The 11,749-nt window shown below is 34.5% G+C and overlaps 2 non-coding genes across 2 annotated transcripts; one reads left to right on the top strand and one right to left on the bottom strand.

Annotated features, from left to right (window-relative positions):
- The first annotated feature begins 220 nt into the window (after positions 1 to 220).
- On the top strand, positions 221 to 307 carry TRNAY-GUA (transfer RNA tyrosine (anticodon GUA)). Its single transcript is given in 2 exon segments — positions 221 to 257; positions 272 to 307. It is a non-coding gene; the product is annotated as a tRNA-Tyr (tRNA).
- A 4,052-nt stretch (positions 308 to 4,359) lies between these two features.
- On the bottom strand, positions 4,360 to 4,446 carry TRNAY-GUA (transfer RNA tyrosine (anticodon GUA)). Its single transcript is given in 2 exon segments — positions 4,360 to 4,395; positions 4,410 to 4,446. It is a non-coding gene; the product is annotated as a tRNA-Tyr (tRNA).
- Between the last annotated feature and the right edge of the window lie 7,303 nt (positions 4,447 to 11,749).

Genomic DNA, 11,749 nt, shown 5'->3' with positions numbered 1-11,749 from the left:
CGCATAACACGAGAGGGCTGAAACAAAGAGGTACTTATAGTTCCTGCTTGGTTAACCTTCGCAGTAGTTTATTTTCATTGGATTCAGCGACTTACAACGCCGCTTTTTAAGTCTGCTTTCAGACTAGATAATTTGTTGCGTAACAGATAATTTAAGTGACCTATTTAGACTCTGATTTAGTTTCCTGTTATGAATGCTTCAAGGAAAACTGTACTTGTGTCCGTCGATAGCTCAGTTGGCAGAGCGGTGGACTGTAGTTAATCATTCAGTTATCCATAGGTCGGTGGTTCAAATCCGCCTCGACGGAAATTTTTTTTATTATTATTTTGTAAATAAACTATTTTTAAGATTTTATTCTACTAATTTTCTACTAATAAAATATGTTTAGCATAATTTTTTTCTAAAGAAAATAGGCTGACCAGATCATATAAACAAAGTGTGATCACTGTGAATCAATGTATATACTTTCCCAGGGTCTAACAATTTTGTAACTCAAGTTTGACGCTCAGCTTATGAGCTTTATTACTTGAAATATTCTGTTTGTATTTTTCCAGATAAAAACAGGACTATAGCTGGAGTTCTGAGCCGGTTTTTTTTTCCCAAAGAATAAAATTTTGGAAACAAGAACATGTCATTGATGCAGGCTGATTTAACTTTAATTCGCTAGCTGGCAAATTATGTTTAAATCACTGCTTTAAATGAATATTTTTCGACCAATTTTTTTATTTATTCTTTTGGAGTCTGTCTTAATTGTCTTATTTCAATTTTTTTTTATACAGATGCAGCTTATCTGAGCAATAAATTGCTATTGTTTAGCAAAATTATCAGACTCGAGTAATAACAATAACCTTAATAACAATACTTATCTAAACATTCTAATTCATGATGGAGAATGCTATGTCAATTTCTCATGCATGTGTGCATGAGCGTGGGTGGAAGTTCAAATCCCAACTATATAGAACATATAGAACGTGAGAATTAGCGCCGTTACATTGGTTACGGATTAAATAATTGAGTAATCCAGCGTTTCTCAACCTTTCTAAGGCTAAGGATCAGTAAAATGTTGAAAACGAGTCTACGGACCACTAAGTTACAGACGCGTAGCTGGAGGAGGAGGGGAATTGCCCCGGGCGACACTTTTTTCACGTTTAAGAAATCTTGCCTTACTGTCTACAAAACAGCAACTGAGTGATGAAATAAACAATGTCATCGACGATTTTGCGAACAGAAAAGCAAGAAAAATAACATTTTAGAATGCTGGAATTAAAGTTTTACTTCAATAAAATAAAAATCGTAATTAAAATAAAAATCGTAATTTTTTTTTAAAAACCTATGTAGGAATTACCAACATTTCGGAAAACCTGTGCTATTTATAACATAATAAATCTAAAATCATGTTTTTAATACATATGGAAACATAATTAATTAAATTGGAAGTAAACGATTATGTATCATCATTGAACAAAGTTTTAATTTTTATTAAACAAATAAATAATATGATCTAATTATGTTACTACTTACTTTTAATGAGATGGATGAGCTTCTCGGCCTTGCAGAGTTGCTGGATATCTGGCTCAATATTGGTCAAATTCAGTCGAAGATTGGCACACACACTAAGACGATTTCTGTATTTTGTTTTTATTTGAAGGAGCGATGAAAATCCTTCCTTACAAAGGTAGGTTGTAGAGAACTGCATGACTATTTTCAATGCTTCTTCAGATAATTCGGGAAATTCACTTCTCACTGAAGGCGAGATCCAAAATCGAGCCAAACCAAGATCACGGAATTGCATTTTAAGTCCACTGTCACTTGAAAGCTCAGTTAACTGTTATTTTTTCGATAACGAAAGGTCGTTCTCATGATTGCAAGCCTGACATGGATCGCGAACTCACAGAAATTTCTTATAAAATTTATTCTGAAAATATGTTTCAAAATCAGGTTTCAGATTTTGGAGGTGGTTACAAACCCTTTCCAGAAACTCAGAATCAATAAAAATATCATTTTCCACTAAAAAGGATTTCAATTTTGGAAAAGATGCAAATTGTCCGTCTTTTACATAATTAATCCATAAAACCAGTTTTTTCTCAAATGCCTTTATTTTGTCGTAGGCTTCAAGAACAGTTAAAGAATTTGCCTAAAGGAAGAGACTTATTTCATTTAATTTCAAAAAAAATGTTACAAGTACATTTTTAGTACAACAAGGAGTGATAGGTTGGAAGCGTTAGCCTCCAAAGGAATACCACCAGAATTTAAAACTGTGCTATACAACGCTGTAAAGCCAGTTAATTTTATTAAAGCTCGACCGTTAAATAACAGGTTATATTCAGAACTCTGCATTGAAATGGGCAGTGAATAAATACAACTTTGGCTTCATTCTGAAATTCGCACTTTTCAGGGGTAAAGTAATAATAAGGTAGTTTCAATTAAGGCACGAAGTTTTATTATTTGTAAATTAATGTACTTGTAACATTTTTTTTGAAATTAAATGAAATAAGTCTCTTCCTTTAGGCAAATTCTTTAACTGTTCTTGAAGCCTACGACAAAATAAAGGCATTTGAGAAAAAACTGGTTTTCCACTAAAACCCTTTTTAATGGAAAATGATATTTTTATTGATTCTGAGTTTCTGGAAAGGGTTTGTAACCACCTCCAAAATCTGAAACCTAATTTTGAAACATATTTTCAGAATAAATTTTACAAGAAATTTCTGTGAGTTCACGATCCATGTCAGGCTTGCAATCATGAGAACGACCTTTCGTTATCGAAAAAATAACAGTTAACTGAGCTTTCAAATGACAGTGGACTTAAAATGCAATTCCGTGATCTTGGTTTGGCTCGATTTTGGATCTCGCCTTCAGTGAGAAGTGAATTTCCCGAATTATCTGAAGAAGCATTGAAAATAGTCATGCAGTTCTCTACAATCTACCTTTGTAAGGAAGGATTTTCATCGTTCCTTCAAATAAAAACAAAATACAGAAATCGTCTTAGTGTGTGTGCCAATCTTCGACTGAATTTGACCAATATTGTGCCAGATATCCAGCAACTCTGCAAGGCCGAGAAGCTCATCCATCTCATTAAAAGTAAGTAGTAACATAATTAGATCATATTATTTATTTGTTTAATAAAAATTAAAACTTTGTTCAATGATGATACATAATCGTTTACTTCCAATTTAATTAATTATGTTTCCATATGTATTAAAAACATGATTTTAGATTTATTATTTTATAAATAGCACAGGTTTTCCGAAATGTTGGTAATTAATACATAGGTTTTTAAAAAAAAATTACGAAAAGTCAAAATGACGTATAGAGAAATAAATTAAAAACACTATGTTTATTTTTGAAGTAAAACTTTAATTCCAGCATTCTAAAATGTTATTTTTCTTGCTTTTCTGTTAGCAAAATCGTCGATGACATTGTTTATTTCATCACTCAGTTGCTGTTTTGTAGACAGTAAGGCAAGCTTTCTTAAACGTCAAAAAAGTGTCGTCCGGGGATAAAAAAGTGTCGCCCGGGGCAATCCCCCTCCCCTCCAGCTACGCGTCTGTAACTTAGTGGTCCGTAGACTCGTTTTCAACATTTTACTGATCCTTAGCCTTAGAAAGGTTGAGAAACGCTGGATTACTCAATTATTTAATCCGTAACCAATGTAACGGCGCTAATTCTCACGTTCTATATGTTCTATATAGTTGGGATTTGAACTTCCACCCACGCTCATGCACACGTGCATGAGAAATTGACATAGCATTCTCCATCATGAATTAGAATGTTTAGATAAGTATTGTTATTAAGGTTATTGTTATTACCCGAGTCTGATAATTTTGCTAAACAATAGCAATTTATTGCTCAGATAAGCTGCATCTGTATAAAAATAAAATTGAAATAAGACAATTAAGACAGACTCCAAAAGAATAAATAAAAAAAATTGGTCGAAAAATATTCATTTAAAGCAGTGATTTAAACATAATTTGCAAGCCAGCGAATTAAAGTTAAATCAGCCTACATCAATGACATGTTCTTGTTTCCAAAAGTTTATTCTTTGGAAAATAAAAAAAAAAACCGGCTCAGAATTCCAGCTATATCCTGTTTTTATCTGGAAAAATACAAACAGAATATTTCAAGTAATAAAGCTCATAAGCTGAGCATCAAACATGAGTTACAAAATTGTTAGACCCTGGGAAAGTAGTTAGACCCTGGGAAAGTATATACATTGATTCACAGTGATCACGCTTTGTTTATATGATCTGGTCAGCCTATTTTCTTTAGAAAAATATTATGCTAAACATATTTTATTAGTAGAAAATTAGTAGAATAAAATTTTAAAAAAAGTTTATTTACAAAATAATAATAAACCAAATTTCCGTCGAGGCGGATTTGAACCACCGACCTATGGATAACTGAATTATTAACTACAGTCCACCGCTCTGCCAACTGAGCTATCGACGGACACAACTACAGTTTTCCTTGAAGCATTCATAACAGGAAACCAAATCAGAGTCTAAATAGGTCACTTAAATTATCTGTTACGCAACAAATTATCTAGTCTGAAAGGAGACCTAAAAAGCTACGTTGTAACTCGCTGAATCCAATGAAAATAAACTACTGCGAAGGTTAACCAAGCAGGAACTGTAAGTACTCTTTGTTTCAGCCCTCTCGTGTTATGCGTAATAAAAATACTATTATGAATAAAAGTAGCTGTGCGAAACATAAATTCTATAATGAACAAGTAAATCGTTCTGAAGTTGTTAACTCGCATGACCTATTAAAATCCCTGAATCTACGACTGGTCTGAAACTGTAATTCTCAAATGTGATCCAAACTGACGTCCTTACACTGAGGAGGATATTATTAAAAGCCTGGATAGCTAAGTTAAACGAAGTGATGTGTGCCATTTAGGGCATCAAAAATATAATTATGTATTCTTACTTTCGTTCAAACAACTGACGGTTAAAGAACGATTTGCCAGCATGGGGAACATCCAGTGTGGAAATGCCACCCCACGTTCCAAATTACTTGGTTGCTCTCCACTTTATTCGGAAAAACAGTATTTCTAGAAAACATCTCAACACTCAAAAGAATAACGACTGGCCTCATAGGTCATCCAGCAGATTAATGCAAAGGTAGCAAATACGCATCCATACTGAGGCAAAACGAAGAATATCCAGACACGCAAGGCGAAGAAGAAGATGTGTAAAACACAGAAGAGTATGACAAATGCAAAGATGAAAATAAGGAGAATATCAACGAAGGCAACAATTCATCAATGTAATGAAACAATGTACCCAATTCATATCCGGAGCTACTTCCTTGACCATAGAAACAACCAATATCCGTGCCTGTAAAGGCGTGAGCTCCATCTGAACAGAAGCCCATACATTTTTCCCAATGGATCCCTTTGTGTATTATGTAATTATTGAGAGTGTGAAATATTTCTTCTACAGTTGTTCGGGATGGCAAACTTCTACAAAACAGAATATCATCATGAATGTTGTTATCATGCGCATATCTTACGTAGCATATTAACTGCGCATCACTTGTAACATCGGTAGTCTCGTCTATTTGTAACGTATAACAAGTGCCCTTCTTAACTCTTTCGATTAACTGAGATTCTACGTCACCTGCCATATCATTAATTCTGCGACCGACAGTGTCATTTGAAAGAGGAATCAAATCAACATCTTTTAGTAACCTGTTGCCAAACATAGTTCTTACATCTTTTATAACTGGAAGTAGCAAATTTTCCACGATAGAATGAGGTTTCCCTGTTTTCGCTATGCGCAAACATAAGAGATAGGATGCTTCCAGTGCCTTGCTATTAACGTAACCCATGGCCGAAACTACATCTTTCCCATGGTTTAATGTCCCTATCAGCCAATTGAAAACGTTCAATTGGCTTATTTTTCACATCACAATGTTTAGTTTCTGAATGTCGTCGGAGTTTCCCAGGTTTCATGCACTCGTTAGACAACACTTCATAACACAAAATACCTTGAGGTTTCTGTTCACTTTCATCTCCACACCAAGTAAACCTGAATTCCAAATAAGAACTGTTATATTTTCTACTGCAGTTTTTCTTTCAACTGCTTGTTTCCTCTTCTTTAATAGTATCAGATTTACTCGCTGTTACAACATGTGCATCACAATCAGGGTTAGCATCACCTGTTTCATTTGCTCTTCTTTTCAAAGCCCTAGTTCTAAGCCACTTTTCCATTATTAAAAAAAAACGTTTCTGAATAATATATAAATATATAATACTGGGGTTAACTCAGGACACACTTTGTCCAAGTATCACTTAGCACTTCTCAAGATATACTGAGCCTTGCTTGAAGGAGGAAAACCTTCAATAATAAAAATCAATAAACAACAAGCCATTGGTTGAAATGTGGATAACACATGCTCACATCAAATCTGACAAAACAGCAAGGGAGGGCAGAAGCAATAAAACTATATTGTTGTTCACTTCACTCCTCCTTTATTATTCATCATTCTGCCACTACAAATTTAGCGGCAGATTGAAGAATAATAAAAAGGGTGACGATATTTGTTGTTGTTTTTTTGAAGACTCCATTTGATTTCAATAATTTTCACTTACTTATTCAATTTTAATTTGTTTAGATAATTAAAAAATATATATTTATTTAATTAATTTAAGTCTGCCTGCAAACCACCTGTACCATCGTCGCGGACCACAGGTTGAGAAACACTGCAGTAATTTAATTCATTCGGGAATTTTTTTTCAAGCCACTTCGTTTTTTTTTCTGTTTTTTTTTTTAATTTCAAGTTTTATAGTTAAATATCTCAGCCAGTCTGTAAACGAAAAAAATGTTATTTTCTGATGATTAACTGAATAGAAAACGTTTAAAATTAAAGATCCAAACCTTTAAAATTGACGATCTCCAAGATTGATCAAAGCCTGTCAGTGATCAAGAGTTAAAAAGCAGTAGTCACGTATCCATGTGTAGCTGGGTTGGCAGAATGAATTGTATTTAGAGTACAGTTAGGTAGACGTCGGTGGTTTTATACACCTCCAGGGCAATTGTTCTTCCTATCACTCTCCTTAGTAAAATATATTATCAATCTCTATACGATTTTTCATCAATGACTTTATCCAAACCTTAAAAAAAATAATATAATAAAGAAGTTAAACGTTGAGCAAAGTTCTGTTTGAGTAATTCGGATTGAAGCAGGAAATTCCAGATTTAAAAATTTCTTTCAGGGAAACGATTAAAAGAGATGTTTGTTCAAAACATAAATTAAATCAAAAATTATGTGCAAAATAAAATTATATTCAAAATAATTTGATTATGTTGAATTATGCTAGAAACAGTTTCGTTATATTCAAAACATATTATCAAAACATACATTGATAACTTATTATCAATTTAATTGCTTCACATACAGTAATGGCATACGTAATTTTATATTTACATATTAAAGGCATTTTTGTCCATATTAAAAAAAAAAGAAAAAAACGTGTTACTGATACTAATGGATCACTAATGTTTTATTCAACTTCCTTAAAAGCATTTATATAGACAGCTAGTTTATTGTAGGCGTACGCTTCTGTGGTCTAGCAGTTCAAAAGAAGAAGTATTAAGATCACATGTTTATTGCGATAAAGATAAACAAAACCCGACAAGTTTCGTATGTCGTTTGACTTACTTCTTCAGGTATTTTGATGTTCGTTCATACGAATTTCTCCCGATCTTCCAGTCTCGCCTACGTAAGATCGGGAGAAATTCGTATGAACGAACATCAAAAAGACGTACATAAAAGGAGAGAACATAAATCAGGCCTAGCATATCGCATAACGTCCACTGGCCATAATGTACTTTGCATAAAACGAACATGTCTTATATTGAAAAAATTGTTTCACAAGGAAATTTAAGGAAGTTGCAAATATGCTTAGAATTCCAACGCAACGCAACAAAAACCAATCAGGGCCTAATCCTACACAATCTTTGGTCAGCATTCATAAAAAATATACCTAAGTCAGACCTTGGACAGTGTGAACGTGAACAACAGAACGTGACAACATCCAGCATTGTTCAATCATAGCATGCGTGAACGTATGTATCGATTCTGCATTCGGATTTTTTAATTTAATGAACAGTTAGGCGGCCATAGCAACATCTAATGGACTGTTTTGAGTAATTTTCTCATTTATCGTAATTAAAGGTTTAATTATCTTTAACCGCTGAAGGAGTAAGTCAAATGACATACGAAATTTGTCGGGTTTTGTTTACCTTTATTGCAATAAACATGTGGTCTCAAGACCGGAATTTTTCTTTTAAGCTGGTTTATTGTTCAACAATCACGTTTATATTAAATTCGTATAAAATAGCAATAAACGGCAACTATACAACTTCGAAATCAATTGCAGAGCGTATCTTAAGTGAATGGCTTAACCTGAAGCTAATGGTTTCGTAATCACAACAACAACAACAGCGTTACTGGCTTGCTGGGTGAAGCATAAAATGCTTTTTATTTTCCCCTTTATCTGTGTGGAGAAGCTTGATGGGGGAGGTTGTGAGACTTATGCTCGCACTTTGTCAATATGGAGTTAGCTCTGTTCTGCTGAAAGCAGGATTGCCTTGGGTCTTTTGTGTTTTTGATAGTCATGTTCACTATAACTGGAAGCTTGTCTGATTAGTGGATTAGGATGAGAATGTGCCTTGCTGAAGAACTTTTCGGCATGGTCATGAAGGAGAGAACGGATGTCAGGGGTTCCGGTTTCTCTGTGGATCTGCGTGTTTCTGACGAACCATGGGGCATCTAAGATCATCCGCAGGCATTTGTTTTGTATCCTCTGTAGTTTCTGGATGTTAGATTTGGATGTGTGACTCCATGCCGGGGATGCATATGTGATTACTGGTCGAATTACCATCTTATATAATAACAGCTTGTTGCGTTTATCCAATTTGCTGTTGCGATTGATCAGGGGATAGAGTTGGGCTATGGTTCTGGATGTCTTTCGTAATCACAACCTATAACACTATTATTATTTATAATATCATTTTACTAGAATTTTATAGGTATATTAGTAATAACTTCCAAAATTCATGGTTTTTCTCGATATTGATTTTATATAATAAAAAACTTGTATTATAAAATTAGATCCACTTCTTTTTTATACGTTTCAATAAATTAATATTTTCTGTATTTACTGAAAATATTCCGATTATGCAAATATTGTTTTAGCTTCAACGGAAGTAATATACCAGAATTTGAGTGATAAAAAATGTAGGGAATATTACATATTTGCGACTATTATGAATTATCTGAGTAAACTCTTGACTGTTTTTAGGTATTTTATGCACAAATAAGAAACTTCACAATACTTGAAGCAATTAGATAATATTTATTGCCCGGATCTGAGATATCCCCTTATTGAAGGCTTGAAGAAACTTCTGTTAAGTACCATATTTGGTTTCAAGAGCATGGTGTCATGATCATCTAACCCTTACTTCATTCACTGTACTACAACCTATCGTTACATGTAAACTTATCATAACATGTTAAATATGGGTAGTTGGATGGGAGGAATTGACATAAAGATATAAAATGCTGCTCTTTGAGTAGGATTGATATAGTCCGCCCATATCCTCATATTTCACAATAACATATCCCTTTACCCTTTGATATGAAATGCATACAGAAATTACCTTTTCTAAGGTTGTCACTTACGTTTTGAAGTCGGTCGAAGTGTAAACCAGTGGTTCTCAATCTTTGTGAGACCGCGGCCAGGTAAATTCTTTTTTTATAAGACGAGGACCCACTCCCAACAAATTTACTCGTAAATAGCCTTCCATTTTTTTTAAAGTTCATACATTAAACTAGCATAAGTATTAATAATTAATTATCTCATGATCATAAAGAGTATTACATATTTTGTATACGATGTGGCATGTTGACAAATATAAAATTACATTTATATTAGTTATCAGTCACCGGACTAATGAAATCTTGTAGCCTATTGTAGTTTCCTCAAGCCAACATTAAATTAGTTTGTGCTGATTTTCATTGACATATACCATTCTGATAGCCAAAAAGTTATAATATTATTCAGTGTAAAATTAATTATTGTATTATTAAATTTATTTTAATAATATTGGTTTAAAAAGCAAACGGTAGTGAGAAAAATGTTTATGCATTTTAACTCACCATAGAAGTCAGCTGAGCAGGGGAAGCAGCAGAAGGATGGCAACACGTCAATGCTTTGAATGAAACTTTTACATCCAAAATACGTACTGTGAAAGCTAAGCTTGAACTGAACAAATTGACAACCAGCGCAACGCAAGCTCACCTTTTCCCGAGAATGAACTCCGCGATCTATTCACATCAACAGTAAACGACTTGATTGGAGGCCAAAAACAAAAAATTCAACTCCGTTATTTTTGAACTTTCCGAAGGAAAACGGAAAATCATTAAAAGAGGACATCAACAAGCTGAGGAATGCAACATCGATTCCAAAAATATCATCAGGTGCTATCGTTTCGGGCCTATAAATAAAAGAAAGGACGGAATGGACTTTCCACGCCTTGTAAAAGTGACTTGTGACACTCCGACAAACACAGCTAAATTAATATGAGCGATCAACAACAAGTTCAAAGGCACTTGCCCCCAGTCGCGCATATGTGCTCGACCAGATTTTGCACAGAGCTTCGAAGAGAACTTGAAGAAAAACGTGAAAAGGGTGAGTACAGTTGGACCATCGACTACAAACAAGTTAAATTGGTACAAAAACCAAGTGACGCCACTAGTAGTCACCATGGAAACCAGTATGCAGGCACTGCATAGGAAATGTGCAAGACCCTTGCGGTCAAATATATGCCTCACAGAACCTTGCATATCCACTTCGCCAACATCCGTGGCCTAAACGTCAATCTTAATAGTGTCCACTACCATCTTCAGTCTTCCAAACCCCACCTACTCTTTTTGACAGAAACTCAAATCTAACCTTCCCCCAGCACTATTCATCTCATCCTGCCAAACTATGCACTATTTAACTTCTTTCGACCCAAGGGTGGCATCCGCCCATACATCAGCTCTGACATACCTTGCCAGAAAACACCCAACCTAGATTGGCCCAACTTTGATCTTCTTTAGTTGAAAATGTCCCTTCCCCAATCAGTCACATTCATTTGCTGTTTCTATCGCTCCCTGATGCCACCAATCACCCTGAGCTCTTTAATTTCTTCTCCTTAAAAATTGATTTTTTCCAGTCCCTCTTTCCCAACAGCAAAATTATCCTCCTAGGAGATTTTAATGTCCACAACACCAACTGGCTTTCCTCTTCCAATTGAGATAACCTCATCAGTTGCAATGCTAATAAAACCTAGTTCTGTCCTATTTCTCATAAAAATGACCCATCTTTTCCCAGTATTCTTTTTCACGATACCCAAATTTTCAGATAATTTGAGATTCCTCTTCTTGGAATTACCCTAACATCAAACCTCTCCTGGCATAAACATATCACAACCATTGCATCCTCATCTTCAAAAAAAAAAAAAAAAGCTAGGGTTTCTCTTTCGATCATGACGTTACTTCACCCCTGAACAGCTGTTAACATTATACAAATCAGAAATCCGCCCAACTATTGAATACTGCTTCCACATATGGGGTGGGGCCCCTAAAATCTTGGAATTGTATGAAACCAAATTTTAAATAACTATCATGTACTTACGAGTGAATAAAGACTTTTTCTTCTGTGTGCTGGTAGTTTTCCCCTCCTTTTTTGTGCATCCTG

Source organism: Typopeltis vanoorti, chromosome 2 (assembly GCF_054136105.1).
Source record: "Typopeltis vanoorti isolate ZY-2024b chromosome 2, IOZ_Tvanoo_1.0, whole genome shotgun sequence".
Classification (NCBI taxonomy): domain Eukaryota; kingdom Metazoa; phylum Arthropoda; class Arachnida; order Uropygi; family Thelyphonidae; genus Typopeltis; species Typopeltis vanoorti.
The sequence above is the reverse complement of the archived record's forward strand: the minus strand, read 5'-3'. Positions and strand labels throughout refer to the sequence as shown.